Source organism: Siniperca chuatsi, linkage group LG24 (genome assembly GCF_020085105.1).
Source record: "Siniperca chuatsi isolate FFG_IHB_CAS linkage group LG24, ASM2008510v1, whole genome shotgun sequence".
Classification (NCBI taxonomy): Eukaryota; Metazoa; Chordata; class Actinopteri; order Centrarchiformes; family Sinipercidae; genus Siniperca; species Siniperca chuatsi.
This window is the reverse complement of record NC_058065.1, coordinates 10,386,430-10,413,154: the sequence shown is the minus strand read 5'-3', so window position 1 is coordinate 10,413,154 and position 26,725 is coordinate 10,386,430. Positions and strand designations below refer to the sequence as shown.

Sequence of the window (26,725 nt, the reverse complement as noted above, 5' to 3'; positions counted from 1 at the left end):
TTGTGCCTCATATTGTTGGCTGTATTTTTATACTCTCAGTATCATATTCCTGTAAAGGTCATATTCAGTATATTCTGCTGTCCAAAATTATGATTCTTTATCCAGAAATATGTAGTATTTGTCTGTCTTCTCCCTTTTCTGGTGATGTAAACTACTACTACTACTACTACTACTTAAAATCAAACTCAATTTTGTACAAAACACATAATTTGACAATAATTGGAACATGTTTATACATTTACTGTATGAATTTTGGATACACTATCTCAATTTTCTATTAATGGCTCAGGCCAATTTCCAACATTTACTGCCAATGCAAAATAAACGCAAGTGGCGTGCCATTTCTGTCTTCTTTTTTTAAATCTGTGACCATGATCTTTCCCTAACCTTAATCAAGTGTTGTAGGTGCCTAACCTTAACGTCTGTATGAAACAGCAGTCTGAAGAGCATCTCTAGCTTCTGTAATGTGACATCATTTTGAGTGAAATGGAATATATGGGCATGGTATCATTTCAAAAGGAAAGAAAACTGAGTTTTTGCCAACTGGTATCCAAACACACACCTCCAACCCATGTTATTGCTCTGTAAGCTGCTATGACCCACAAGCCAACGGTCAAATGTGCTTTTATATTATGGTTTGACCGAATGCATTTATGTATACGCCACAAAGTGCGGGATGAGTCACTAAAAAATATTTTAATGTTTTACAGGAAGAGAAAAGAGGGAGACTTTGAGATATAAATACGGCCAAAATATAACATAACAGTTAACACAGGGTCACTGTGTCTTTAAAGACGTACTCTAGCAACTTAGACTCATAAGAGACAGATTAAAAAAAGAATGGTCAAAATCAAAGCAGCGGTCCCAAGTATATGACAAGCTCCAAAAATACATAATACATTTCCCATAATGCAGTTCTATAGCATCTTTTTATTAGACCATCTCTGCCTGATAAATGTCCACATCTTTCAAACTCCATGCCCCCAGTTTGTAACACAGACACACTGTTATAAATTTGTTAGCTACAAACCTGTTGAAATAAAATTATTTTTTCAGACTTGACAAAGTTCCTCTAGAGCCACAGAAGACATTGTACAACTGTTTTCACAGAGTGAGTAGTATTCTTTAAACATACCTTAATAAACACATTCTCATTCTCAAAAACATTCTCATTTTCAAAATGTCAGTGATGTGTCTGGCGAACGGCTTTCACTGGCACAGGTAAATAAATAGATATTAGTCATGGGGCCAATAAGAATTCAGTGTCTAGAAGAACAGTTCAGCAGGGTGGAGGCCTGAACCTGGAGCAGCCGGTTCATGATATTGGTCTATATACTGTAGACTTTTTGGATGCTTTTTTTGCAAGACACTTGGCAAAATCCAGTGCCCCACCCACCCATCATTCGCTTCCTCCCCAGCTGAGCCCCACCCAAGTAGGGTAAATGCGGGGCTAGGCCTCCCTGGAGCTCCTCACCACCAGCTCTGGTCACCAGCAGGTCAACCTCACCACCAGACCCAGGTCAAGGGCTTTAATGTGTCCATCCGAGCCTGGAAAAACAGCCTGACGGCCTGACGAGAGAGCCTGGGAATCTGGCCCGTACCTGCTGCAGAGTGAATGGAAAGACGGATGGAAAAAGAGAGACACATTGAATCTGACATCTTAACAAGTCACTTAATCTAATATTTTGTGCTCAGAACTTTTTATTGAAGCATGTGAAAAAAAATGATTATGGGGTGGGATAACTGTACTTAGTTCCAACACAAATCTTGTTTCAAGAATTAGTTTCAAGACAGTGTTTTTCTTTATATGATCCACCTAATTGGGTTTTATGGAATTTTGGTATTGACGTTTTCACAAATTTCATTATTTAAGCAAAAACGCCCCTGAAAAGGTATTTGTTTACGTGTTTAAAGAAGAATGTGTTGTTAGACTGCAAATAAGTAGAGTAAATGTCTTGAGATGGAAAGTGTTTGGCAGCACAGAAATACAGTAAAATTAAACAAATTGCGTGTGTGTGTGTATGAGTGTGCCCATGTGAATGTGTGCAGTCAAACTGGGTTGAGCATGTTTGTGTGATTGCAGTGCTGTGGTCCTGTCGCTGCCACCCATCTGCCTTCTGCATTTCATCCCAGTTTGGATGCGTTTCGCCCCTGCTAGGAATGCAGGGGAAGGTTGTGATTAGTTTTTCATCACACAGCAGCTTTTTGCTCGCTTTTGAGAATGACAGTTTTGAAATTCCTCTGGTTTTGTCAATCAGTGCCATGTGGTCTTTGGCAGGCTGGAGGTCAGAGATGTAATGGACTTATGAGTGGCTGGAAAAAATGTACACTTCGGAAGTTATTGAGGACATCCAATAGAAGTATTACTATGATTCAGGGTGTTACTGGAAAGATAATGCACCCTCAGCTGACTCCAGCTGAGCAGAAAGCCTTCATCTTCATCTCCCTCTCTGCCTCTTCACTCTGACCATCTCTTGTTTCATTTTCCACTTATTTTCTGCTGGTTTTAACAAAATGTTGAATCTCAACTATAGAAGTCTTTATATGTCCAAACTTTTAGACCTGATCCGTAACCTTAGGAAAACTTACCCGAACCTGATGTGCATACATTTTTAAAAAGTTTTTAAAAGACAGGTGGACAGTCAAATACACCCAGGGATTATTAGATCTGAATCCAAAATGCTGTGTTCTTGCCATTTAAAGTTCACACTCTCAAACATAAAACACATTTTTCTCCTGGTGCAACAGAAGCCTAACTGGACTGAATATAATTTGGACCCAGCCTGACTCGGGTGCAATGTTGGGTCTTGGTCACTAGGAACACAGTGAACCATTTAAAACATCTCTGCCCATTATCTCTCAGAATTACCTTCATGTTGGACAATTCTGCAGCGCACTGTTTACATCCAATGCCAGCGTTAAGTTGCAATGCAGAAAATGCAGTGTGCCCTTTATGTAGCAAGGTGGATCATTGGTGTGGTGGATGTGTGTGCACTGTAACCAACCTTCATGTTACAAGTGCATGTCCTGTTACAGACCAACATTTTATGCTCACTTTTTGTTTTGTTTTGTTTTGTATCAGATCAAAAAATCCAACACACTATTGATCACTTATACTCACTTTATTTACAATCTTTCGGTCCTCAGACCTTCATCCAGTAAAATTCATGGATATGAATTAATATCATATATCCGTCTAGTGATAGGGTTTATTGTGTACAGTATTTTTTGGTTCTTTTACAGCCAATGTCAGCTAAAAGATAAGATAAAACCAGACCTTCTATATTCTGTTTCATTGAGCACTTCATAACCTTCTTGAGAAGGAACATAAAACACATTTTTTACGTACACTCTTTCAGGCAGAATTCAACCGTTCCTGATTGAAACAAGGCTTGAGTTATAATCCTAGTAAGTTCACATTTTATCAGAAGTTCAATCTTCAGTTAAAAAGCTTCCAGGTATAGGTTTTGGCCTTTTGGCAGAAAACATTTTTGGCTTCCTTATCAGGGCTTTTATCTCAAAGACATGCACTTGGCCAACATTCCTGGTTAATTAAGGGTTAAATACAGGGGTGTGTTAAGAAATGACGCTGAAGGGTTTAGGCTCAAAATATACAAATATTTCCAAGGGGTTTTCCATGAGAAGTGCTAAGCAATTTCTTATCATGTCTTATCTGTTCTTCCATGGGTTTTTATTTTTTTCCATTCAAAGAAACAAAAAAAAAAACATCATTCACTGTATATACTCCAGAAAAAACCCAGCATTCCAGTAGGCAGGAACATCTTATTTGGTTAAAACTGTGGAAAAGCTACTTTCCGTATCACTGCTAATAGAACAAAATGTAATTTATGCAGTGAAAGCATAGCTAAAAGATGGTTAGCTTTCATTTAGCTTGCCAGCGTTTATTCACAGAAAACATACCTTAGAGACACATGTGACTATGCATGCACACACACCCATGCATGTACTCAAGGTCATACCTACAAAACACACCCTCAAATTACTGTTTGGCTTAGCGAGCAGGAAGTAGGTAAACCCACTCAATCTGGCCGTTGTCATGCCAACGACCAACAGAAGAGGGGTTAATGAGGGAGGCAGTAGCCTGTCTAGCCAAGTAGGGATTGTTTGTCATTCTCTTGTTGGCATGAATTCAAAGAATGTGGGTAGAACAGCGATGGACAGTCTGAGAAAACTAAATTAAGAAAAAAAGAGAAGAGGAAGGATGGGAGGAGGAGGAGAAGAAGAGAAGAGGAGGAAGTGAAGGAGAAGAGCCGAGGCTGGAAAGCACCTGAAGTGTGAGTCAGGGGAGGAAGAGGAGGAGGAGGGCTGGTCGCAGCTGCAATAACACTGTCTGGCAGTCCGAGGGGGAGCTGTTAGACTTACAGCACACTCTGTACACACGGACGCACACATATACACTTAATGTGCATGCTCGTCCATATGCTCTAAAAACATTTTCTCATCCGTTAAGACTTTCTTGTGTCATACTGTGTGTGCGCACCTTAGAAAACACATTAATCAGTAGCTGCCTCCTCTCTCTCAGCACAATGCAAGAAAAGAGACTGTGCATGTCATTAAAGGTATATACACACACACACACACACACACACACACGGGCCCAGGTCAGCTAGTGCAGCCAGCCACAGGCATGGCCACAGCCGCTGATCCACACCCCCACATCTGGCAGCCTGGGATCTGGCCTTGGCCTCAGTTCACAGCCTGCGGTGGTCTGCTCCGGGTCTGGGTTTCCCAAAAGCCTCTCGCCATGCGTCTTGTCTTCTCGTCTGGTGAAACATAGCTGGATCCCGCGTTGAGCCGGTCAAGTGTCTCACCCCGAGAGGCCGAGGCCCGCTGCTCTGCAGCCTGAGAGCTACAGAGGACTCAGTGTGCTGTTCACTTTGGTTATGGCAGTGCTTAAACAAAAAATAAACAAGAGTATGAATCTTGAGTGCTGTCGTAACTTGAGGTCACGGTGGTAACAAACACGGCATAGATGTAGACGCTTGAGGATAGAAAAGGTCACAGTTCAAAGAAAATATTCAATATGTGGTGGAGAGCAGTTGTGCTTGGAGTTAGCAGCTACAGTAAATTTGTCAAGCCTTGGTTTACAGTAAATAATCCCTTTTCTGTACAGCTGTGGGTTGAATGTGACATGTTTTCGCTCTGGTGAGGAAATGACATCACCTAACCCTCCTCACTTTGCTCTCCTTGTGAGTTCACTCACATTTTAAACTTTACTACTGTGGAGAATCAACTCCCTCTGCAGCAGTGGAGCTCGCCATAGAAAATAGTAGATGTCCTATGCTGAATGTTGTGTGAGTGTTGATTTTGAAACATTAAAATATATGTATATGTATATATATTTTATTTATTTTTTTGTCATCCAGCAATGGAGCCAAAGTTACAGGAGTTGCCACTTAACCTCTGATTCTGGTTCTACACATACCACAGAAAATATTGCAGTTGCAGTTACTGTTCGTGCATATTGACCATATTTGGGAGTGTCATGAGAAACTGGTCACCTCCGTCAAGGAGGTTATGTTTTTGGAGCCGTTGTTTGTTTGTCTGTCAGCAGGATTACGGAAAAACTACTGGCCAGATTTTTATGAAACTTGGTGGAAGGATGTAGCATGGGCCAAGGATGAACCCATTACATTTTTGAACTGAATTAATATTTTAGTGTCCTCTCCTCTGCGTGTTTGACTGAGGGCAGGGCTCAGCTCCTACACACACACACACAGTGGACAGCAGAGCAGTGAGGCCGCAGTAGAGACAGTGAACCAGGTGAAGTGAAGGTAACATTTTACGTAAAAAGCAGAAAAAGTAGAAAGGCAGTTGTTGTTGTTACAACCACAGCGAGGTTGTTAAGCTAATGGCGAATTTTTACAAACAAACTAAAACTGGACCATTGGCCTTGGCGGAGGTCTGCGCTCTCCGAGTGCCCTTCTAGTTTCTCTTGGGTTAGGTAAAAACAGCCTTGGAAAATAAATAAATATATAAAAGTGGCTGATTGGTTTGGTTTAACGCAAGTTTCATGTCCCTGTCAACCCAAAAGTTGTGTTTCCATCTGGAAGAAGACCACAACAGATCGGTTTGCAACAAGCACAGCACCTTCCAGTTACACAGTAGAAAGTGAAACATTTTTTTTGTAAAAATTGCAAATTGAGCTGCTGATTACGCACCAGAGTCCCTTTGTATATCTTCCCAAGGCTTTTAATATCACAATATTTTGTTAAATAAGCTGCTTTCTATGGGTACGGCCAACGCCGTCTCCCAGAAATTATGTTTATATACAGCTAATTTGCAACAGCAAATACATTTTGAAAGAAATGTAATGTTGATGTTTTCTATTAACATAATGAGGAAAAGTTTTTAATGATTACGTTTTTCATCACAATGTAATTGGTAAAACAATTTAGTAGTATATAAACTTATATAAACTTAATTTCTAGGAGACAGGATTGGTACAGCTGGTTTATATCATATCATCAATCACTTACTCTGTATATAAACAATATTTATTTCCAAACTTGTTTTTTTTAACCAATTGATCTGAGATGAAATGATTCTAGTGATTCTAGTGTTTTTCTCTCAGCTTTGTGTTTGTAATCCGCTGAGTGTGATTTATGCGTGTTTTAATGTGTTTACTGCTTGCCACCCCATAGTTGAGCAGAGAAAGAGAGTAAAAAAGAGAAGAAAGCATAAGAAAGCAAAGATGAAAGCGCTTCCAGGCGATGGAGGGAAAACACTTTGGGGAGGTATGTTTATGAACACAGCTTAAGATCATAATCGGGAAAACATAAGCTCACAGTAAGGCCTGAGTCGGCTGAAAGCTCCGTCTCCGGTGCTGCGAGGGGAGAAGCTTCTCCTGCTGTAACACTGAACTCTGCTCCCACTGCTGCTTTTCTGTGTGCTCAGCAGATGTCTCCCACTGATGACACAAACAGATCTGAGTGTTAGCCCGTTAGCTGGCCTCAGATCAGTGTCCGGCTTTGTTAGAGACAGACTGGAAAAACAAGAAGGTGTTTGAACATGGTTCATGTGATACTTAATGCGTTTTAATATTTTACACAACACGTGAGGAGCAGCAGGAAAGAGAAAAGAAAACATTTATTATTATTAGTTCAGTGTGACTATAAGACAGTATATCTGTGGCCTACATTTAACCAGTGCTTATAGGCCTAATTTGTACTGTACTGAAAAGTGTGTTGTATGACGCGCGTCAAGTGTTGCCCCTAGCACCAATAGGAAGCGTCACACTGCAGCGCGTCAACAGGAAGACACACACAGCTCGACCTCAACAACTGTTTCTCCTCATCCATTGTTCTACACACACGAGAGACAGCGACAGCAAGAGGTAAAGAGAGGAAGTCGAGCTGCCACGGAGGCTGTACAAGCAGGGAGCGCGTGGAGTTTATTTATTTATTTTATTTTTGCCTTGTAGATACAGGCACAAGTGAAATAGTTAAAACTACAGTGAAAAGCAACAAACTAGTAAATAATGTCTGTAGTTAGGCCAACATTGTACTGAAGTACAAAACAGCTTTTTCTCTGGAAAAAACGTGTGTTTTTTCAGGGGTGGCGATGCTGGAATTGGGACAGTGGCGTGAGGTGTTGCGGGGTGTTGGGGGGTGGCATCTAACCGCCTCTGGTGTGGTCTCACCATGACCCCCATCTTTCCCTAACCTTAACCACAGAGATCAAGTCAATTTTATTTGTATAGCCCAATATCACAAACAATAAATTTACCTCAAGGGGCTTTACAATCTGTTGAACATATGACACCCTCTATCCTTACTCCCTTGATTCGGATAAGGAAAAACTCCCCCCAAAAGTCCTATAAGGGGGGGGCAGATTAATCATTAGTTATTATCATCATATGGCCATTTATTATCAGGTGACCAAAGTTCCACACTTAGGTCACATGATAACCATTTGCTGAGTGGAGATTGAGAGAATCAGTTGACCTTTGTTACATATATTGTTCCCAAGGTCAAGATTGAGCTTTCAAGTCATATGGGTCATTTTGGAGGGAATTACAAACTACCTAGTTTGTTGTTCACGCGTGTGGACTTGTTGGTAGATGCTGTTGTTGCCTTCATCGGTCAATTTTTAAACAAATCACAACTCTTCTAAAATGTAACATTTTTATGGCTTTATGCTTTTATTGAGAGTTTTGGTAAATGTCTCATTGTGGAACATACCAAGTTCACACACTACACATGTTTATGGTGCTCTTCCTGTTGCAGTAAATGTATCTGTAGATTAACCGAGGAGTAATTTCTTCCTGGAAGGATTATCAACATCAGCCCTAGTAAACACTTTCCACCCATGCCTCAGTCTTCCAGTTTCTTTACTACTTGTTCCTATTCAGGGTCACGTATCCCAGCATGCATTGGGCAAAAGACAGGGAAACACCCTGGACAGGTTGCAAGTCTATTTGCAGGGCTGAACACTTTGCCAGGATAAAAATACACTCTACCCAACAGACAACAAAGCTGTCCATGTTAGCTGGCTAGCTTGTTAATGATGCTATAGTTTACAGGCAGTCTGTTTCTCACTGTGGAAAAGTTTTGCAGCCACTCGGAGGCTGATCTGGACCCTGTAAACAGGCTACTAATTCAGATTATTTACAGCGGGAATTAAATCATAAGAGGGCTCTTCCTGTGTGCAGGATCACACTGTGTGTATAGCCACTCTGTCTCTCTCTCTCCTACTCTCTGTTTGTGTCCCTCTCCCTTATTGAGCAGATTTTTGTCCTCTGAGGGTCTGCTCCCATGAAATGTTCTACAATAATAATGTGGCGACTGGAAATTCAGTTCCTCTCATAAAAGTCTACTTGCTCCTCCTGGTACTTCCGTACGTCGCCCCCACCCACCCGCACACACACACACACACACTTTAAATTGTCACACCACAGGGCCAAATGGCAACACGTTAAAGATAAGTTTGTCATACCTGCTGGCGCAGACACCGGAATCTTTGGATTTTTACACAACACTGTTTCCAGTTTTATGCAGCTCATTCACTGGGGTGGGCCACGTCCACAGAGGATTTAAACATGGAGAATCATCCCTTCATAAAGTTTACAAGGCCCCAAATACCAGTAATTAACTTCATAGATATCAAGGTCCAAAAACTGCTCCACACTGACTCAGCTGTAAAATATACAAAATGACGTAACAGCATGTTTAGACTCTGTTTTGGCCATCATGAAGGAAAGTAATTTACTAAAAAAAGACTTTTCAGTTATAGTTGACATGTCACCATGAAAAGAGATATTTATTCCAGAGTCCTCTGGGATTAAACATGTCACCCCTGCCATAATGCAGTAGTTTAAAAACAAGCCTGACTTACAGAGCCACCTTTATGCTGCGCCAACACCACTGGAACCCAACGAAGAACTAGGGGACTTTTGCCACTGCATCATACTCAAAAAAAGCTGCAGCCTTTGCAAAAATGAGTTTTCTAAATTCCATCTTGCATTAAAAGCTCTTGAGTAGAACTTAAAGGTTTGTACGTCTGATGTCTCTGAGGTGGCACGAGGTGAGACCTATAACTCAGTTAACAAGCCTTGTTGTTAAAAAATGCTTACACGACCTCTGCTCCAAATTCAAACAGCCTGCTCATGAAAAATAAAAATGAAAAGACAACAGTCTCCTAATATTTCTTACTAAATCTCAATCCCACAGTAAGGTACGGTCAATAACAAATTTAAAGCTGCTCAATGCAAAATTCACATGCTGGCATTAAATCTCAGTTTTTTTAATGTGAATTCTACAGTCATGCTAGCATCTCTGTGAGGCTGTACTATGAACATTTTTTATTGGCAATTGCTTAAAAGGCAACAATGATCTAATTTATTTCTCTGAGCGCTGGAGTGCTAATATTAGCACCTCTGACATTACTCCGATGCATTAATTTGTTAGCAGTAGTAGATTATGGGTAATTTTACATATCAAATTCTGTCGAGTAAGTTACAACATGACTGTTCATGATGTCTGGAGAATCTCACAGAACATGGGAGGAGCTGACATCATTAATGGCAGTAATTACACTTTAAAAGCATTTTTATTTTATGACTGACATCGTCATTATGGGAATATTGCTCATCAGTGGTAATAACAGTGGCTAAAACTCACTGTTTCATGAAAATCACAGGGAACCCGCTACATTCTTTGAGGAAACATGAGAGTGAAGGGGTTAGAAAAGTTAACAAATAATGCCACAGCTCACACCTGACAAGAGGAGCTGAAACAACGGACCACACAGTTTGCGCCCAGAGAAACTGGGCTATAAGATCTATTAACACAACAAACCACTGGGTGTAATTTCCCCACAGATGAGCCAGGTTCTCGCTGCCAGGGAATGTCCTGTGGATGTCAGAAATAAACCTCAGAAATGCTCTGAGCCAGTGCTGCAGGTGAGGGTTTTCGCGGCATCAGTGTGTGCGTAATGGAACCAAGAGAGGAGCTGGGGAGAAATGTATTCGCTTTAATTCATTGGATAAACCACCAAATGAGTGAGGACACAGAGGCCGACAGTTTAGCAAAGACTTTCTGAACTGTCCTGAAACCAAGACTTGCATGAAAACACCAAGCCAGTTTCTCCCATTTTTGGTCATCCTCCTACATCGCCTTCGAATGAAAGATGGATAAGATAATTATTACCAAATTTACCCCAAATATAGATATATATAGACAAACATCCAGTTTGTAGTCAGTGCCATGGGAAACAATGTAAACCACATCATCAGAAACAATTAATCTAACAAACTGAAGCATAATGTTAGAAATTCAAAAACGCAAGACCATCTTCTGCCATACAATGCAGATAGAATCAAAGAACAATTAAGCATTCACTAACAAAGACCACGCCAATAAACATATGGATTTAGAATAGTTCACTGTGTATTAAGGATGAGGGAGAGCCAAGATGATGTGGGAGGGATGGATTGAGGGACTGGAAGGAGGGATGAGGGGAGAAAGGATGTATGGAGGAGTGCGATGATGGATCGGAGCCAGCTGGTGGCGGGAAGACGGGAGGGAACCAGGGGAGTCGAGACTGACTGAGTGAGGGAACCGCCTCTTCATGTGCTCTGATTCGGATAGAGCCCCCGGTGGTTCCTGTATTAAAACAAAAGAGAGTAGGGAATGAATTTTTTTTTTTTTTTGGGGGGGGGGGGTGAAAACTGAGTTGAAAGGGAAGTGGGAAGATAGGGTGTGCTTAAATAGTAGTGTGCGTAAATGGGACGTGCTCAAGGCGTGGTCTTTGTTCCCGAATCTAGTTCTAAAACTTAATTTAATACTGTATATAGATATTCCTGTTATAAGCCTCAATACAAAACATCTATCTCTCACACAAGATCATACTCAAGGGTATATACATATATGGACTACAAAAGTGAAGGATAAGGGATACAATGACACAAAGATGAAGGAACACATTTGAACAAGACTTAGCGTCTACAGCCATGCTAGCAGCTCTGTGAAGCTGTACTTAGGCACAACCGTGCTTTGAACTAAATGCTAATGCCAGCATGCTAATATATTCAATGACAATGCTAACATGCTAATTTTTAGTAAGTACAATGTTTACAATGTTAGCCATTTTTGTTATGTGTGTTAGCATACTAACATTTTATAGCCCTAAACAGAAACTCTAAATTGATGCCAAAAGGTAGAAATGCCTCCAGACCCTTGGTCCAAACACTTCTCTCTTAGCTAACTTTTCCTCCAGATCTCTTCCTCTGTGCAGCTAACGTGTTTAGTGCAGTTCAGAAAGGGTAACAGCCCATTTTGAGCAAGCAGAGGGTGGGTTTTGGTGGACATGGATTACTAATACGTCTTAAATTTGATGGTGCCAAGCCATTTAAAATTCTCTACAGTGACTGTTTATTTTGGTTTATTTCTCTAACAGTTTATTACCAGTAAGACCTACAGGACAGTTTGAGTATTTTGGTGTGAGGAATTCAACAGTGGATAGCCCATATGTAACCCTGTTCTCTTGTCTTTTGGTTGTTTTATGGCTCATTCAGTGCAGATACAAAAGTTTAGTTTGAGTAGTATCACTGATAAACTGAATCACATAGCCAGTCTGTCTTCTATTAGGCTGTACAGTGACCTTTGAACTCATGTGGACCAAGATCTGTACCATAACAAGCACCAGCACAATAATTTTATTTTGCTTCCTCTGCTATCGTTCATACATCATATGTAGCTGGAGGGGGGTTGGTATGGTATTCCTTACACAGAAACCCCTGGGAAAGATTTCATTAGAAGTTTCTATTAAACACCAGGATATGTTTTCAGCACAAGCTGGGAAGTTGACTAATGGGTCTATTTTTGTAATACATCATGGGCTATCAGCACCCCTCCAGTTTGCAGATGGCCAGAAGGTATTGTCCCATAGTTCCTAGAAAGGAAAAAAAAAAATGTGAGCGAAAATCTCTACTGCTACTTTAACTTTATGGAAGCACTTATAAAGTACAAGGAAGGCTTTGTTGCAGATGATCAAGATGATTTGTTGAATCTACTGAGTTTTTTAGCAATATGCAGCAAAGATAAATTCTGAAACTTTTATCACAATTGATAGCTAAATGTTCAGCACTAAAAGCAGATAATTGACGTTGACTTGGATTATTATGAACTCCATGCCCCATAAATAGCTGAAAGAAACAGATGAAAGGTTAGGAAAGATGAAAATAAAAATACTTGTTGTATCCACAAAAAAAGAGATAATAGATCAAGTTATACTTTTTACTTACTATCTCATAATTGTGACTTGGTAAATAATAATTTTGGATTACTTAAAAATGTGAATTACTTATCTCATAATTTTGACTTCATAACTTTAATTTAGTCAGTAGAAATTCTGACATGTCTTAGTGTTTTTATATTTATTATTGCTAACTTTTAATTGTTTTTTTTCCCTTGTCCTGGCGGAACAGCCGCTTAAATGCCCAGCACAATCAATATATAAAACTTTATTGGCTATGCTTTATGCACATTGGAACGCTAGATTTCAACAGAAATCTAATGTCACAAAGACCATTAACTTGTTTCTTAAATTCAACCTGAAAGTTTGTATAAGCATCCCCTGTACTAGTTAGAAATGTCAAGTCATTTTTCACTTTTGCCTGACTTAAAGCGCAGCTATTCAGATTCAAATAAATTATGTGGGTCCTTGCTTCTAAGCGTTGCTAACCTTTACATTTGAGTTCATCACAACAAACCGAAGGTAATCCTGCATTAAGCTCTTCTGTTGACATTTTAGTGTGTACCCATTTAACTGGTGTCAGGAAATAAAGTGAAACCTTAAAAACCCTGACACCTCAGGATTTTCCACATCACCTTGGTATTTTAACGCTGGCTTTGAGGTGGGTGTTTCAAAGTCATGCACCAAGAGTGAGATCATCCTGCACTTACAGCAGCGGGACAAACTTATTACATATGTGGGCCACAAGATTAATGCTGCGTCCACATTGTGTGGGTGTCCCAAGAGATATGCAAAAGAAACGTCGATATTCTTCACCCACTAGATGTCAGATTCACATACAACTCATGCATACCATTCACACATATTGTATAATTATGTTAATATGCTGTTAACCAAGAAGGAAGATTGTTTATTGAATTATGTGGAAAAGAGTACAAACAATGCACATCACATTTTGAGAAACTGTCCCATAAAGAGGCCACGCTGAGGTATTTATTTATGACAGGTGACAGCATGTCCGATCACTCTGCTTTGTTCCTATTGGCTTCCTGCTGTTAATAACACCCATCCCTGCCAATAAAATGACCTGCTCTTTGAAAAGAAACCCACGTCACACAACCTGAATGCTGTCTGGCCAGCTCCAACCTAACAGTAAAGATCAAAGGTCAAATGTCAATGTCAGGGTTAAAGCAGTTTGAAAGCTGGGGTTAAGTCAACATTTTGTTTGTCTTTAGCTGAGCTCGACCTCAGTGTGTGTGTGTTGCAGTGTGCATTTAGTCCAGAAGTTGCTTTGCACCAGTCTATTCCCCCTGCATAGATTATGTATCAGCAACAAAGTTGGTCAGTGTCAGTCAAGGAAATATTACTACATGAAAGAGAGAGAAAGGCCATGGAGAAACGGTGATCTGACAGCCAGCTAACAATTAGTTTCTACCCAGAAAAAAAATATAAAAATATATAAAAAAAATAATATGTGAAATCTTTTGCATCTAGGGGCAGAAAAAGCACTTGGAAAGCTATCTGAGAATCAGAGAGAAAGACAGAAAACAATGAAGCGGTGTAACAAAATCTTCCTATTTTTTATATCATTAATTGCTTCCTCTGTGCATTCAAAGTCGCTCAGCCATCATGGTCTAATGGGATAAATATTTCTGTTTTTCTGTTTTAGGCACCTGCTGGTTTTGGCTTCGTCCTGTGGGAGGCTACCCATTAGACCAGATTAGATTACACAGACTCATACACACATGTGCTCACACTTGCGAACTTCAGTCATTAGTCATTGTAGTATCATTTTCAGTTCTCAGAGTGGTTCTGGACACTTTTCAGCCCAGCGAGGGAAAGTGGAAAATTATTAGGCACAAAACAGGACCCCATGTTTTGATTCCATGTGGAGGAAATGTCAAATGTCAAATGAACAAATCTGAGAAATACTGAAATATGCAGAACTGTTTAAAGACTGTACATTTTGTGTTGCAGCTAGTTATCACATGATTAAAATGTGTTCTTTTCTCTTCACCTAATGCCTGATGGTAAACTTGTATCAGGCTCTGTTTTGTTCATAGGAAGTGCGGTGTGAGGCTAGTTAATGAGTGAGCGAGGAGAAGAGCAGGAGGAAGGTACTCAAACATGCGCAAACTGACGCATTTGCCTCCTCAAGAGCTTGATAGGAATGAACATTTAGATCAAAGCAGGGTATTAATGGTGAAAGTATGACCTGTTAGCATGAGGATGAACAATAGAGAGGTCGATTACGCTGCAGGAGTGCTTAAAATTGAATTCCTTTTCCACCGTCATGAATCCAACTGGACCATCAAATAGAAAGCTAGCACTATGAGAGTGCATACGTATGTCTGCCATGGCTAAATTGTTTTCAACATTTGTTATTATGTTTGTTAGTTTTTTCTGCATCTGATCTGCATCAAAATAGTGAGAGACAATCAAGACTTTTGAAGAATATCTCAATCCCAGGAATATTATAGCGGTAAGTACACACCACCTATAGGAAACTATAAAATTGTGCTGCATCACTTTGAGTTTAAGATTCATAGCAGTTATATCAATTAGGCCACACCTAGTGGAATTCAGACTGAATGATGAATCAAATTTTAAAGGCAGCGTGAGTGCAAGTCGATGGATACACGCAATTAGAAGCGAATTCGCCCAGAGCTGCGCAAATTACAAAATTTGCACATGTCCCGGGGTTTTTGGAAACATACAATGTAACTCAATTCAATTTTATATAACTTTCTTTATCCCAACAAGGGTAACTGTACAGAGACGAGGGGCAAAAGGAGAGAGACTGGAGGGAAGTCTCTGGTGAGTTCTGAGATCAGTCACAGGCTGAGCTGAACACAAACACTCAAGCACACAGACATGGGAGGTGTGTCCATTGCATATGTACAGTTGCTACATTGACTGTTCGGGGTGAAATAACACGAAGCAGCAGTCAAATTCTTGCGAATGACGTGAAAATTCGGATCACTTTCTCTCCGAACAAACCTTTAGAACCAAGAAATCCAGGGTAAAAAAAGACATTTTCTTCACAGTTCAGGGGCAAAAAGTAGTTTTTGAGCTATTATGCTCGCTAACAGCTGGGACAAAAAAAATGCTGTAGAAATGCACATGGATGCACAGTTCCAGTATTGATTCAAACACAACATTCCCGTGAGTAATGTACAACACACACCTCACACACTAACACCCATTGTGCAAATTGCCTCGTTTTCACCCACCACTTCCTCCAGCACCCTCCGACTGCTTCGCTCTCTATTAACAGGGAACAATCAATCAGGGTCATTTCCTGTGCAGAGTGGACGTCCTGTCTCACAGGATGTGGCTTAAGAGGGTCATGGGCACAAGAGACTCAGTGGGCAGAGGCAGCAACCCCCTCCCAGCCCTTCATGTCAGGAAATCTCTACATGCCTACTAAATACTATACTGTATGTAAGTGTGTAATGTATACCCAGGCACCTGTGTGTAATAAGGAAATATCTAGAGATTAGTTCTAGTTCATATAAACAATGTATGTAGTTGCAATAGTGCATGTTTAATGGGACGACTGAAGCTTGGTGCTCGTTACCTCAACTCATACCACACTTGTCCTCTCTCTCGCTTTCTTGCCATTATGTGTAGTGCCTACCTTGCTCGTTTCGGGGTCCTGGTTCCCCGCTAACTCCCAGTACCAGGGTGAGAGAATGGAAACAGCACATTAGGGTGTGTGGTACGTGGCGCCTTCAGCATGTGTGTTTGTGAGACACAGAGCAATACAGTGGTAGTTAACTGTCAAATACGGCAGCTTCTGGTTTCCGAGCATCATATAAATATTGCATTCCTCAGCGGCCAGTCTGCCACTGACAAGCCTGGATTCCACAGAAGTCCCGCTGTAAACGGATTGTAAAAATGTCAGAAAATGCTCATCAGATGAGCCAGTACCCCAAGCCAAATTTCAACCTTGGTTAATTGCATTTGAGCTCTTCACGTTGGTGGTCTGTAGCAAATTGTATCCATGTTAACTTTGATTCAAGGATTCTGTCTTGTTGGTAAAGAAAAGAGCTTCTGTTGAGACAACTTCACACCTCAGGAGGATGTCTGCCTTGTATACAGGCGAAAGGAGTGAGGCTTTTAAAATAAAAGTACACATTGGTGTCTGTAAAAGCCCATTGAAGACTGACTCCAAATGAACATCAAAGAACTAGGATAACTTTACTGTCACAATATACTTTCATTCATTCTTTGTGACTTCTTTTTTATTATTATTCCAGTTTTACCAAAGGAGGACATCTGCTTAAACAAATGGTTTAGGTCAGGCCGTGGAAACTTATGTAATGATGAGTGAATTTACACCCTTTTGGAAATATTTCACAGGGAGGGCAAAGGACGATCTGGTTCTGGGAGGAAAAAGTGAAAACGGTAACAGTGGAGCGATTCACGTAAAGCCAAATAGGTGGTTTTTAATGTGGAGATTTGTGTAGTTTAGAATGGGGTTTGGCACAGCTTGAAGATGCCATCTGTGTCCCAGGTTAGGTTTATTACTGTCAGTGGAATTGAAATGGAATTATCCTGATGAACTTCAACCATCTTTTCCCTGCAGACTTATTAATAAAATCCCTGTGGTAAAAGCTTTCTAATGAAACTCACAGAATTGACATTTCAGCAATCCATAATTTATTTAATGTGACTTACTACAAAATATAAATATGCTATAATCATAAACAGTTGTTGGACTTTAAGAGCAGGACCAGATTAACCTGCTAAGGGGGCTCCAGGGCAGAAATTAGTTGTTGGTCCCAATTGAGGCCCCATTCCCCCCATTATGTACTGCATGTATCCTGTTGCTTGTATGTATCCATCCATGTACAAGGCACATGACAGGCAACACATGGAAACTTAATTATGTATAGTTTGTAATTTGTTTAAATTCAAATTTATTTAGGAATAAGCACCATGTAAGCATAATATCAACTGAAACAATAAGGGCTGGGAATCGTTTTGCTATAATTTTATAATTTTTTAAAGTTTTTTTCTCAAAACTCTTTTTTCATTTAAAAAAATAATATCAGTTGTTTGCATAAGCAGCTGTTTTTTGGCTAAAAAAAGTAGAAAATTGACAAAATTTTTAATTCAAAGGAATAGTGAATTTTGGGAAATATGACTAGAGTATCACAGTTGCATCTGATTCATAACATCCCCAGCCTAACCTGTTTTCCTGTTCACTAACCTCTCTTGTCTTTTTAGAGCTGCCATTCCCACCTCTGCCCACCCAGTGCCCTCAGTGTGTTCCTGCCCCAGTCACCACCTGAGCATCGTCTGCCAGCACACCTGCCTTGCATCCCCCTAATCAGTGTGCTAGTATATATACCTCCCCACTCACAGCAGTCCTCTGCCAGATTGTGTTTGTACTGAGCTTTCCACCCAGTTTTCTCCTCCAGTTTATCATACTTCGTGGCTCTCGTGGTTTGACCTGAACCTGTTTTTCAATGCCAACTTTTGGTACTTTACATATTGAAATGGGCACCATTGCAGTAGGTACCAAAAAAGTATTAATGTTTGACATCCAGCTGTGGAAATAATGAAGGTATTTAAACTATATTTTGAGTTAGGTAAAAACTAGGAATTACGTCCATATTGGATGATTTTGCACCTTTTTTACACACAATGCCAACATTCGGATGCAGCCCATGCAGGAAGCAGCGTTGCTTAACCATTGCTTATTTGCCATAACCACAATGTTTCCCTAACCTTAACCATACCATAGTTGCCATGTGCCATGTACAGGTTTTGTAGAAAGCAAGAAAATGTTGGTGTTGGACATACAAAAGACATCATCATTGAACGTAATCCAGGGCTTTTCAGAATCGTCCAATATTGACAACAAATCAAATTGCAAATATTAAAAGTACCACAAACTAATTGCCACACCGTAAACCTTTGACCTTCAGGGCCCCTGATGGTCTAGAACCCCAAGACAGTTACCATCCCACTTAGCATGGTTGGTAATCTAGCCTTGTCTAAGAGTAATAAAGTGATGCTTGAAACACAGTTCCTCCAATTTTATTGAGACATTTTGTCCATACTGCACCACCAACAAATGGAGTCAACAGCACCAACATTATTCTGCCAGGAATCTCAGTATGCACATCACAACGTATTTGAGTTACTTATTCAAATAAGTTGATGTGCAGTTTGCATTCTTTTTTCGGCAGTGTGGGTGCAGCTAATGAAGACACTGACAGTCAGTCCTACGCAGGCGAGTGAGTCAGCCGCATGCTGATAAAGGGATCTGCTAGCAAAGGAGCCATCAATCAAACGCAGGATCACTCCTACTCTCACTCCGCTCTGTTATGTCTGTATATCCAGCTGCTGGCTCGGTGCCTCAGACAGAAACCCCTGCTCCTGTCCTGGCTATCTAACGGAGGTGCACAAAGAAAGAAGGAGATGGCTGGAAATTCAATCCATGCAAAACTACAGTGCCAATTTGAGTTCAGTTTATAGTCATACGTTTAAAAAAACAGTTAAAAACTATGTCACAACCTTGTCTCTGTTCCAGACACACAAAATAAACAATATGTGCATACGGTGTATATAAAACAATAAGCTTTTGAGATGTTTCTCTGCACCGCTGACAGTAAGGAAAAAACATACAGTATAGTGTGCTCTGGGAAATTTGGAAAGAGTAAGGTTGGAATCTCAACTCACCCACGTCGATGGGGATTTGCAGCTCAACACCCAGGAGAATAGACATATGGCTTAGTGGTTTGGAGCCGAGATATGTCGAAAGCAATGGAGACTGAAATAAAGAGAGAAAAACAATGAAAAAAGCAACGATAGAGATGACAGAGAGAAATTCCTTTTTATTTACTTAACTTTTATTTGACAAGGTTGGTGCCGCTGACAGTAAAAATTGTGCTAAATGAGACGTATCCAAGAAAGTAAATAAATTACAGACAAATACTGTACGATAAGTTGAGAATAAGTGAGCCAAAGAGCTGGGAGAGACCAGGACATCTTGGTTTGCATGTCCACTGGGAGGCCAGACGGAGTTAAGTAAGAGAGCAGCTGCAGTAGGCAGGATATAAAGCCAGCTACTCCCATGGAATCCCCCAAACTCCTCCAACTAACACTGCAGTTAGCTCTCGGCTCACTCCTGGCCTCCAGGGAATCCATCACACCGGGCCAGTGAAAAGTTTAATTGAAGTCACTTAAAACTCTAAAATAATATCCATCTGCTGATTAATACTGTGACTGTCAATCAAACAATCAGGGTTTCTAGGCAAGATGGAGACGCCAGAGGAAGCTGTAAAAGTAATCACACCCAACAATTAGGAACAAAATATAGCAGGCCTGATAGACTGCCTTGAAATATGATTCATATACTACTTAACTGCATTAGCAAATATGTTTTGTTTAATCAACATAACAAGGAAACATTTATATTGAATATATCTACAAAGCATTCACTGACATAAGTGCATTGGCAACTAAAGCATGAGTAACAACTCAAAGCACTTGGTTAATGTTAGCGAAAGATTGAAAACACATCCTGTCTCATGCTTCAGGCTGGGGTTAATTTTTTCAATATTTAGCCAAGATGATGATCTTTCCTTAACTTTCACCAAGTGCTTTCATAGCCTAAAGTGGGTCGTGAACTTGGAAGTGCTAAAAACTGCAGTTCCTCAAATGGCCACTTGAGTCTGGCTCCAAAAGCGAGTCAATCCCCATAGATGTTAAAATGCCCAACTTTACAGAAATAAACATGTTTACAGCCAGGTACGAAAAACAGTTTTGGTCTCCATAGCTAATTTCCCCGTTCATGACAACTGTGAGGGGGGTGAATTTTTATATAACTCAATTATATTATAACTCATTATATTAAGGCTTAAATGTATGCATAATTAGGGGCATGCCCTCTTTGAGTGACAGGTGGGTGCCGTCACAGGTGGCTAGCCGAAGCAGCCAGGCTTCCTTGGGCCCGTCTCACCTACGCTCCACCTTTTTGCCCATTTTTGGATTAGCCGGGAGTTAGGCGGAGTCAGGCACTGCCAAGATGGCAGGAATCCCATTGGGCCATCCCCCAACATTTACAAATCGCCTCCTGGCCTGGAGCCACCACAATGAGCTTCACAATGGAAACATGTTTGTTTTATGTTTTAAACAGTCTATGGTTCAAACATAGCTTAATTTGAACATAGTGTGGGAGTTACGCTACTATTGCACCATGCAAGTTAGTCACTATGTACTGTGAAGTTTTAGGTATTTTGGGAAATACTCTTATCCTCTTTCTTACCGAAAGTTAGAAGAGAAAATCGATACCACTTCCATCCCTACAGCCAGCAGCCGGTTAGCTTAGCCTAAAGACCGGAAACAGGGGGAAGCAGCTAACTTGGCTCTGTCCGAAGATAACAAAATCCTACCAGCGCCTCATTAATTAACACGGGTATAGTATTACGTACAAAAACAGAAGTGTAAAAATGACAAATTGCAGTTTTGCAGGGGCCTTAGACTTGTATTTACCGCACAGATTGGAGAGTGATATCGATCTTCTCATCTAACTCTTGGCAAGAAACTAATTGGTTACAGCATATTAATTAGAAGCTAATAATTCTAGTCATTTGTCAAAGAAAATTTGTAGGTTATTAACATCATTTGTAGGAGACATCTTTTGCTTGAGAGATCTTTGGATTGTGAAATTGAATAGACAAACACACACACACACACACACACAGGATTAAGACCCTCAGAGGCGCAACACCAAAAGCACTGTCAGCAAGTTCTCAGTTTGAACCTTTGTTGTGTCTGACTGATGAGAGGTATTCTCAAATCACACACCACCCTGAACACACACAGACAAGAAAACATACATTTTTGTACTTGAACACACACTTTTCCCAGCATACAGCAGTAGTCTGACCTCACTCATGTTACACATTGAGACAGACAGCTTGTCCCACAGGATTAGTGTGGTGTTTCCCACACACACACACATCATCTGGTGCCAGCCATGGCCACAGTATATAAACTGTATGTCTGTCTGTATGTAGATGTGTGTCTGTAGACCTGTTAATATGTGCAATACATTTGTGTGCATCATGTTGGTTTTCTTATCAGGGAGAAGGTCAGGGAGGCCACCTGTAAGTGGAAAGGTTGCTGGTTCTGTGAGTCACAGCAGCATTGAGCAAGAGCAACTAAAATACCTGGTTGTGTTTACAAACTGGCCAAATGGAAAAATATGAAAACTAGCAAAGACTGCAGTTTTTTGGATGCTCATAATTGGGATAAACCTTTTGAAAAAATAAGAAAAAAAATCAACTGCATTTTTTCCCCCTTTGTGATTGTCTCTGTTTACATCTCTGCTGCAATAACACAATCTTTCTTTTACAAATGATGAGTTGAATTCAATAAAAAGCACAATTTCTTAAATATATACATGAGCCTAAGCTACTGGTATGGTATGACCAGTAGCTTATGGTGGCTAATGTTAGCAAATTTTAGTTAAATGCTATCTAACTGACATTATAAGTACGTTTGCTGACTTTATGGCTTGTCTGTACTTGTGCTCCTGCTCCACTACATTTCAGCATGCCACAAGTAAGCATGGTGATGCAAAAGACTCAAGAGAATCATTGGAAATGAAGGCAAATTCAATGTGCTATTGTCCTGTAATACCAGCTGTGGCCACAGTGGCCGCTGTTCAGCAAATGTTATGTAGTTTCAGCCAAATTACAATTTTTACTTAAATCTGCTGGTATCTAGCCATGCAGATAGTTTTGGTTTTACTTGTCCAGGTCTTGAGATATCCATCTGTCTCCACCACAATACATTGGAGTTGAATGGAATTTAGTTGTGGCGCTCACATGAAAAATTACATCTCAAAAAAATTCAAAAGCAACATCTCTCTCCAGAAACAGTGTCCTCCTGATAATCCACAGAACACACTATAGACAGTTTGACAAAAAAACGTCTTAACTTAAAGTTTTTCCGGGGCTTTCGACAACATCTTACAGTCTTCCTCAGTGGATGGAGTTTGCTCAGTTGTCATCAGTTGACCTAAATATGGAACATGATGACAATTGAGCTATCTAACCGACAATTAAGCAAATCCATCCACTGACAGCAAGAATGAACTTTCCCACTTAACACTGTCAACAGTTTCCATAGGGACTATTGCTTTGGTAGAAAGTAGTTCAAAAGAAAACTTTTGGCAGCACTTAAGGATGAAACCTCAGTAGTGGATATCTCAAAATCGGGATAAATAAAACCAAAGTATTTGTGGGAAAGTGTTTTTTTTGTAATTTGGGCAACTGACCCTTTAATGAGATCCAGAAATGTGGCCAGAAAATATAAAATTTGATTGTATTTTAATTTTCTACTTTACCACAGAGTCGTTTTGTCACCAGTTTTTCCCATGTCCCTCGGGGCTTAGATTGTGTATTTATGCTGAGTCTCAGGAATCAAACAGCATGATGACACAATCAGTATGCACACATGTTTCTTCAGAAATGTAATCACTAAGCTTAAATTTCAGTCAGGGGGGTTCTATCTCCCTCCAGTCTAACTTTTCCTCTCTCTGTTTTTGTCTTTTCCTTTGTCTATCTGTCATGTCTGGAGAACAGATTAGAGGCAGGGAGCAGAGCCAGTGAAAAGAGGTCACTCATGTGTGTGTATCTTTTTCTTCTCCTGTCTTCCTCTCTTATTACTCTCCCCCTATTTTCCATCACTCAACGCAAACATCCAACCTGCCCAGTGTTGGAATGCAACAAGTACTTTTACTCAAGTACAATTTTGAGGTACTTTACTTGAGCATTTCCATTTTATGCCACTTCTATGCTACTTCTACTCCACTACAATTTGGAGGCAAACATTGTACTTTTTACCCCACTACATTTATTTGATTGCTACTATTAGTTACTATTTGCTTTGATTTGATTTAGATTATTAATACAAAATATAAATCGACTAACAAATGATGATGTATTATTATGGGTTAAGCTACCCAGCAGTATATAAACTAATTAAAATTAGCCCTACCTTTACCAGCTGCAACATTAAAGTGCTGTACACATTAACGCATCAATAATATATATATATGATTCAGAAATGGGCCATTCTGCACAATGAGTACTTTTACTCTTGGTACTTAAAGTATGTTTTGATGCTAATACTTTTGTTCTTTTACTTTATGAATGCACAACCTAACACCTGTAAGTAGTGACTTGTACTAGTATTTTACACTGTTGTATTGCTACTTTTACTTAAGTAAAAGATCTGAGTACTTCTTCCACCACTGAACCTACCTCATGTAGTGACTCCTGCTTGGGGGAGATATACAGTGTCTGGCTGCATCCTCTCACAGTGCTGGGGCTCTGACAGTTAAACCCCCCACTACGTGTGGAAATACTGACATTTAATCATCACTTTGTGTGACTGCAAATGTTTCTCAGACTTGTTCAGGGTTTGTAAAGGAAAAAAAAAATCACAATTGAATGTGTTATAAGCAATATAATCTCAGCCAACCACAATCACTTTCGTGTTGAACTGACATCATTTTAAACAGGATGTAACAATGTTTTCCATTCACTCTGTGGCTTGTTTATTAGGAAAGATCCATTGATGTTCATGTTTGAATTGGATGTACTTCTAGGAATTTCAAATCTATGTCCACCCCAAACATGTAAGCCTTAATCAAAGGTGCTGACAGAGGAGTTTTTATGTGTATGTGTGTGTTTGTGTGTGTGTGTAGAAGACGTAAGTCGTAACAATTAATGGGGCTTTGCTGACAGACAGGGAGGAATCTCTGTCAGGGGCTGAATGGGAACGAGGAGGATAGAGACTAAAAACACCCACACATACATTAGAAAAACATGTACAAGATGGACACAGATGGAGACCTATGTATATATACGCATGCATTAGACATACATATGATTATGACAGAAGTGCTGTTGCATGAATGCTCATGACAGATGTCTGTTATCTTTCATCATCTATTATTGAGGTGCACTTGACGAAGGTACCTAAAGGAAAATTCTTTTTGTTTTTTTTCCTGGTCTTATTTTCATAGTTTTGGACATCACTTCTATTGTGCTCACCAAGTTAATTCTGAGGAATCTGATATCAATCTATATCACTAGAGCTAGAGTGCAACAGGACACAAGTGTTCATGTAATCATACAGATTGCAAATAAACCTAGAGTTTAGCAAGATTATCTAAACCAGTGGTTCCCAACCCTTCCCACTTGTTAAAGAGATACTCAGGTGATTTACAGTTACACTTTCATACAGTTGGAGGACTCGAAAGAGAAGAATGGTCCATGTCAAAGCAGGAGAGGCCGAGATATCCTGACATTTGGGCCCTAGTATGGGTCAAACTCCAAAAACACTGGATCCTACACTTCCCATAATGCAACTTGATAGTGTTTTTTATTAGACCCTCCCGGCCTGGTAAATTCCCATTCTTTCAAACTCCATGCCTCCGTTTTGTAATGCTTTCTTTTTGTTTAATCCCAATGACATCACTATGACATCATCAGGGTTATTTTCTCAGAAGCATGAAGAGGTAAAATGATCCAGTATTTCACAAGAAAAAAGCTTTCGGGTTGGATAAACGCTTTTTCCTGTTTCTTATAACTTTATTTGTCTCACAACCCTGCAAATCTATGTGGCAACCCTATGGCAGCCAAGCTGGGAACCCCTGATCTAAATCACTTATTTGGAGAGAAATCAAATAAGAAAGAAAATTCAAAATGTTGGTTATAATGGCTCATTAAATAGAAAAATTGTGTCAAACCAGGAAGTTGGTCTGCAAAATTGAATTACCAATAACAACTAAATATCTATGTTAACGCTGGCCTTTCTTTTCTCTTCAAAATAAGTATGGCTGTTTTTTAACAACCTGTTAGATCGCATGACCGTTCATGCTCCTTTCTCTGTTGGACTTGCTTCATCCTTAAAACTTAGCATTGAAGTTTAGTTAGTAAAATGCTATAATAACTGATGGCCAATGGAAATATGACCCAAACTAAAAAAAGAAAAAGAAAACACCAGAATCCTCCTTTAACACCCAAATTCCGCAGAACTGTAGGAGACTTGAAGGACGTTGCTGGGAAATATCAACTGTGGTCATCTGTCTTTCCTTGGATAAATGAAACACAGTGTCCAGTGTAAACACACCTCCACACCTCTTTCAGTCTTGTGAAGTTTTACCAGTGCCAGCCACAACTAACCTCTCACCCTCAACAATTTGTTAGGACACTCCCTGCTTGATTAGATTTCCTGCTGCACAGGAAAATTGACAGAAATATGGTGGTGGAAGAGCGCAGGTCAAAGGGATAGAGGTAAGGAGAAAGGTAGAGGAAGAGGGAAAATCGAAGAGAAAGTAGGAGAAGGAGGGTGGAGGAGAGTTTTGGAAAAGAGTGTGAGCGCACACAACGCAGGGCGTGAGCAATTTAGCAGCTTTGCCCTCTTCGCTCGCTTTACGCACACTTTCTGTTGAAGAATATGGGTCACAAAAACACATTTCAGCCTCTGAACATTCATGCAATGTCTGTGAAAGCAGATGAGAGGGAGGTGAGAGGAAAGTAAGTGCACTTTGCTCAACAAGCATGAAAAAGGGAGGGGGGGAAGGAAGAGGAGAGAAAGACAGACAGGTCAGGAGCAGGCAAAGATAAAGGAAGAAAAGGAGTGAGGAAGTAAATCAAATCAAATCAAAAGGTCCTTTGAATCATCATTTCTATAGCGATAGTTTTCAGATGCTGTAATCATTAGATAAATATACCCGACTCCAGTGGAGCGTCAAGATCCTGAGCAGAAGTGATGTGGACTCCTGCTGTTTTAAAGCAGCTCGCTCTGGTTCACAGTGTATCACTTCAGAGTATCCACAGATGATGGATTTGACTCCATGATGGATGACAGATTACATAACATCTCTTTTTTTCCTGCCGTTTAAATAATTAGGACTCAACAGCGTGTGGTGAATTCTCCGTTTTTCCACCTGCAGGTGTGTGTGTGTGGA

At 40.1% G+C, this 26,725-nt stretch overlaps 1 long non-coding RNA gene across 1 annotated transcript; it reads right to left on the bottom strand.

Annotated features, from left to right (window-relative positions):
• Nucleotides 1-3,140: 3,140 nt before the first annotated feature.
• On the bottom strand, nucleotides 3,141-19,844 carry LOC122872397. Its single transcript, XR_006377101.1, has 3 exons — nucleotides 19,414-19,844; nucleotides 6,810-6,931; nucleotides 3,141-4,913 (listed from the first exon to the last, which is right to left on the bottom strand). It is a non-coding gene; the product is annotated as an uncharacterized LOC122872397 (long non-coding RNA).
• Between the last annotated feature and the right edge of the window lie 6,881 nt (nucleotides 19,845-26,725).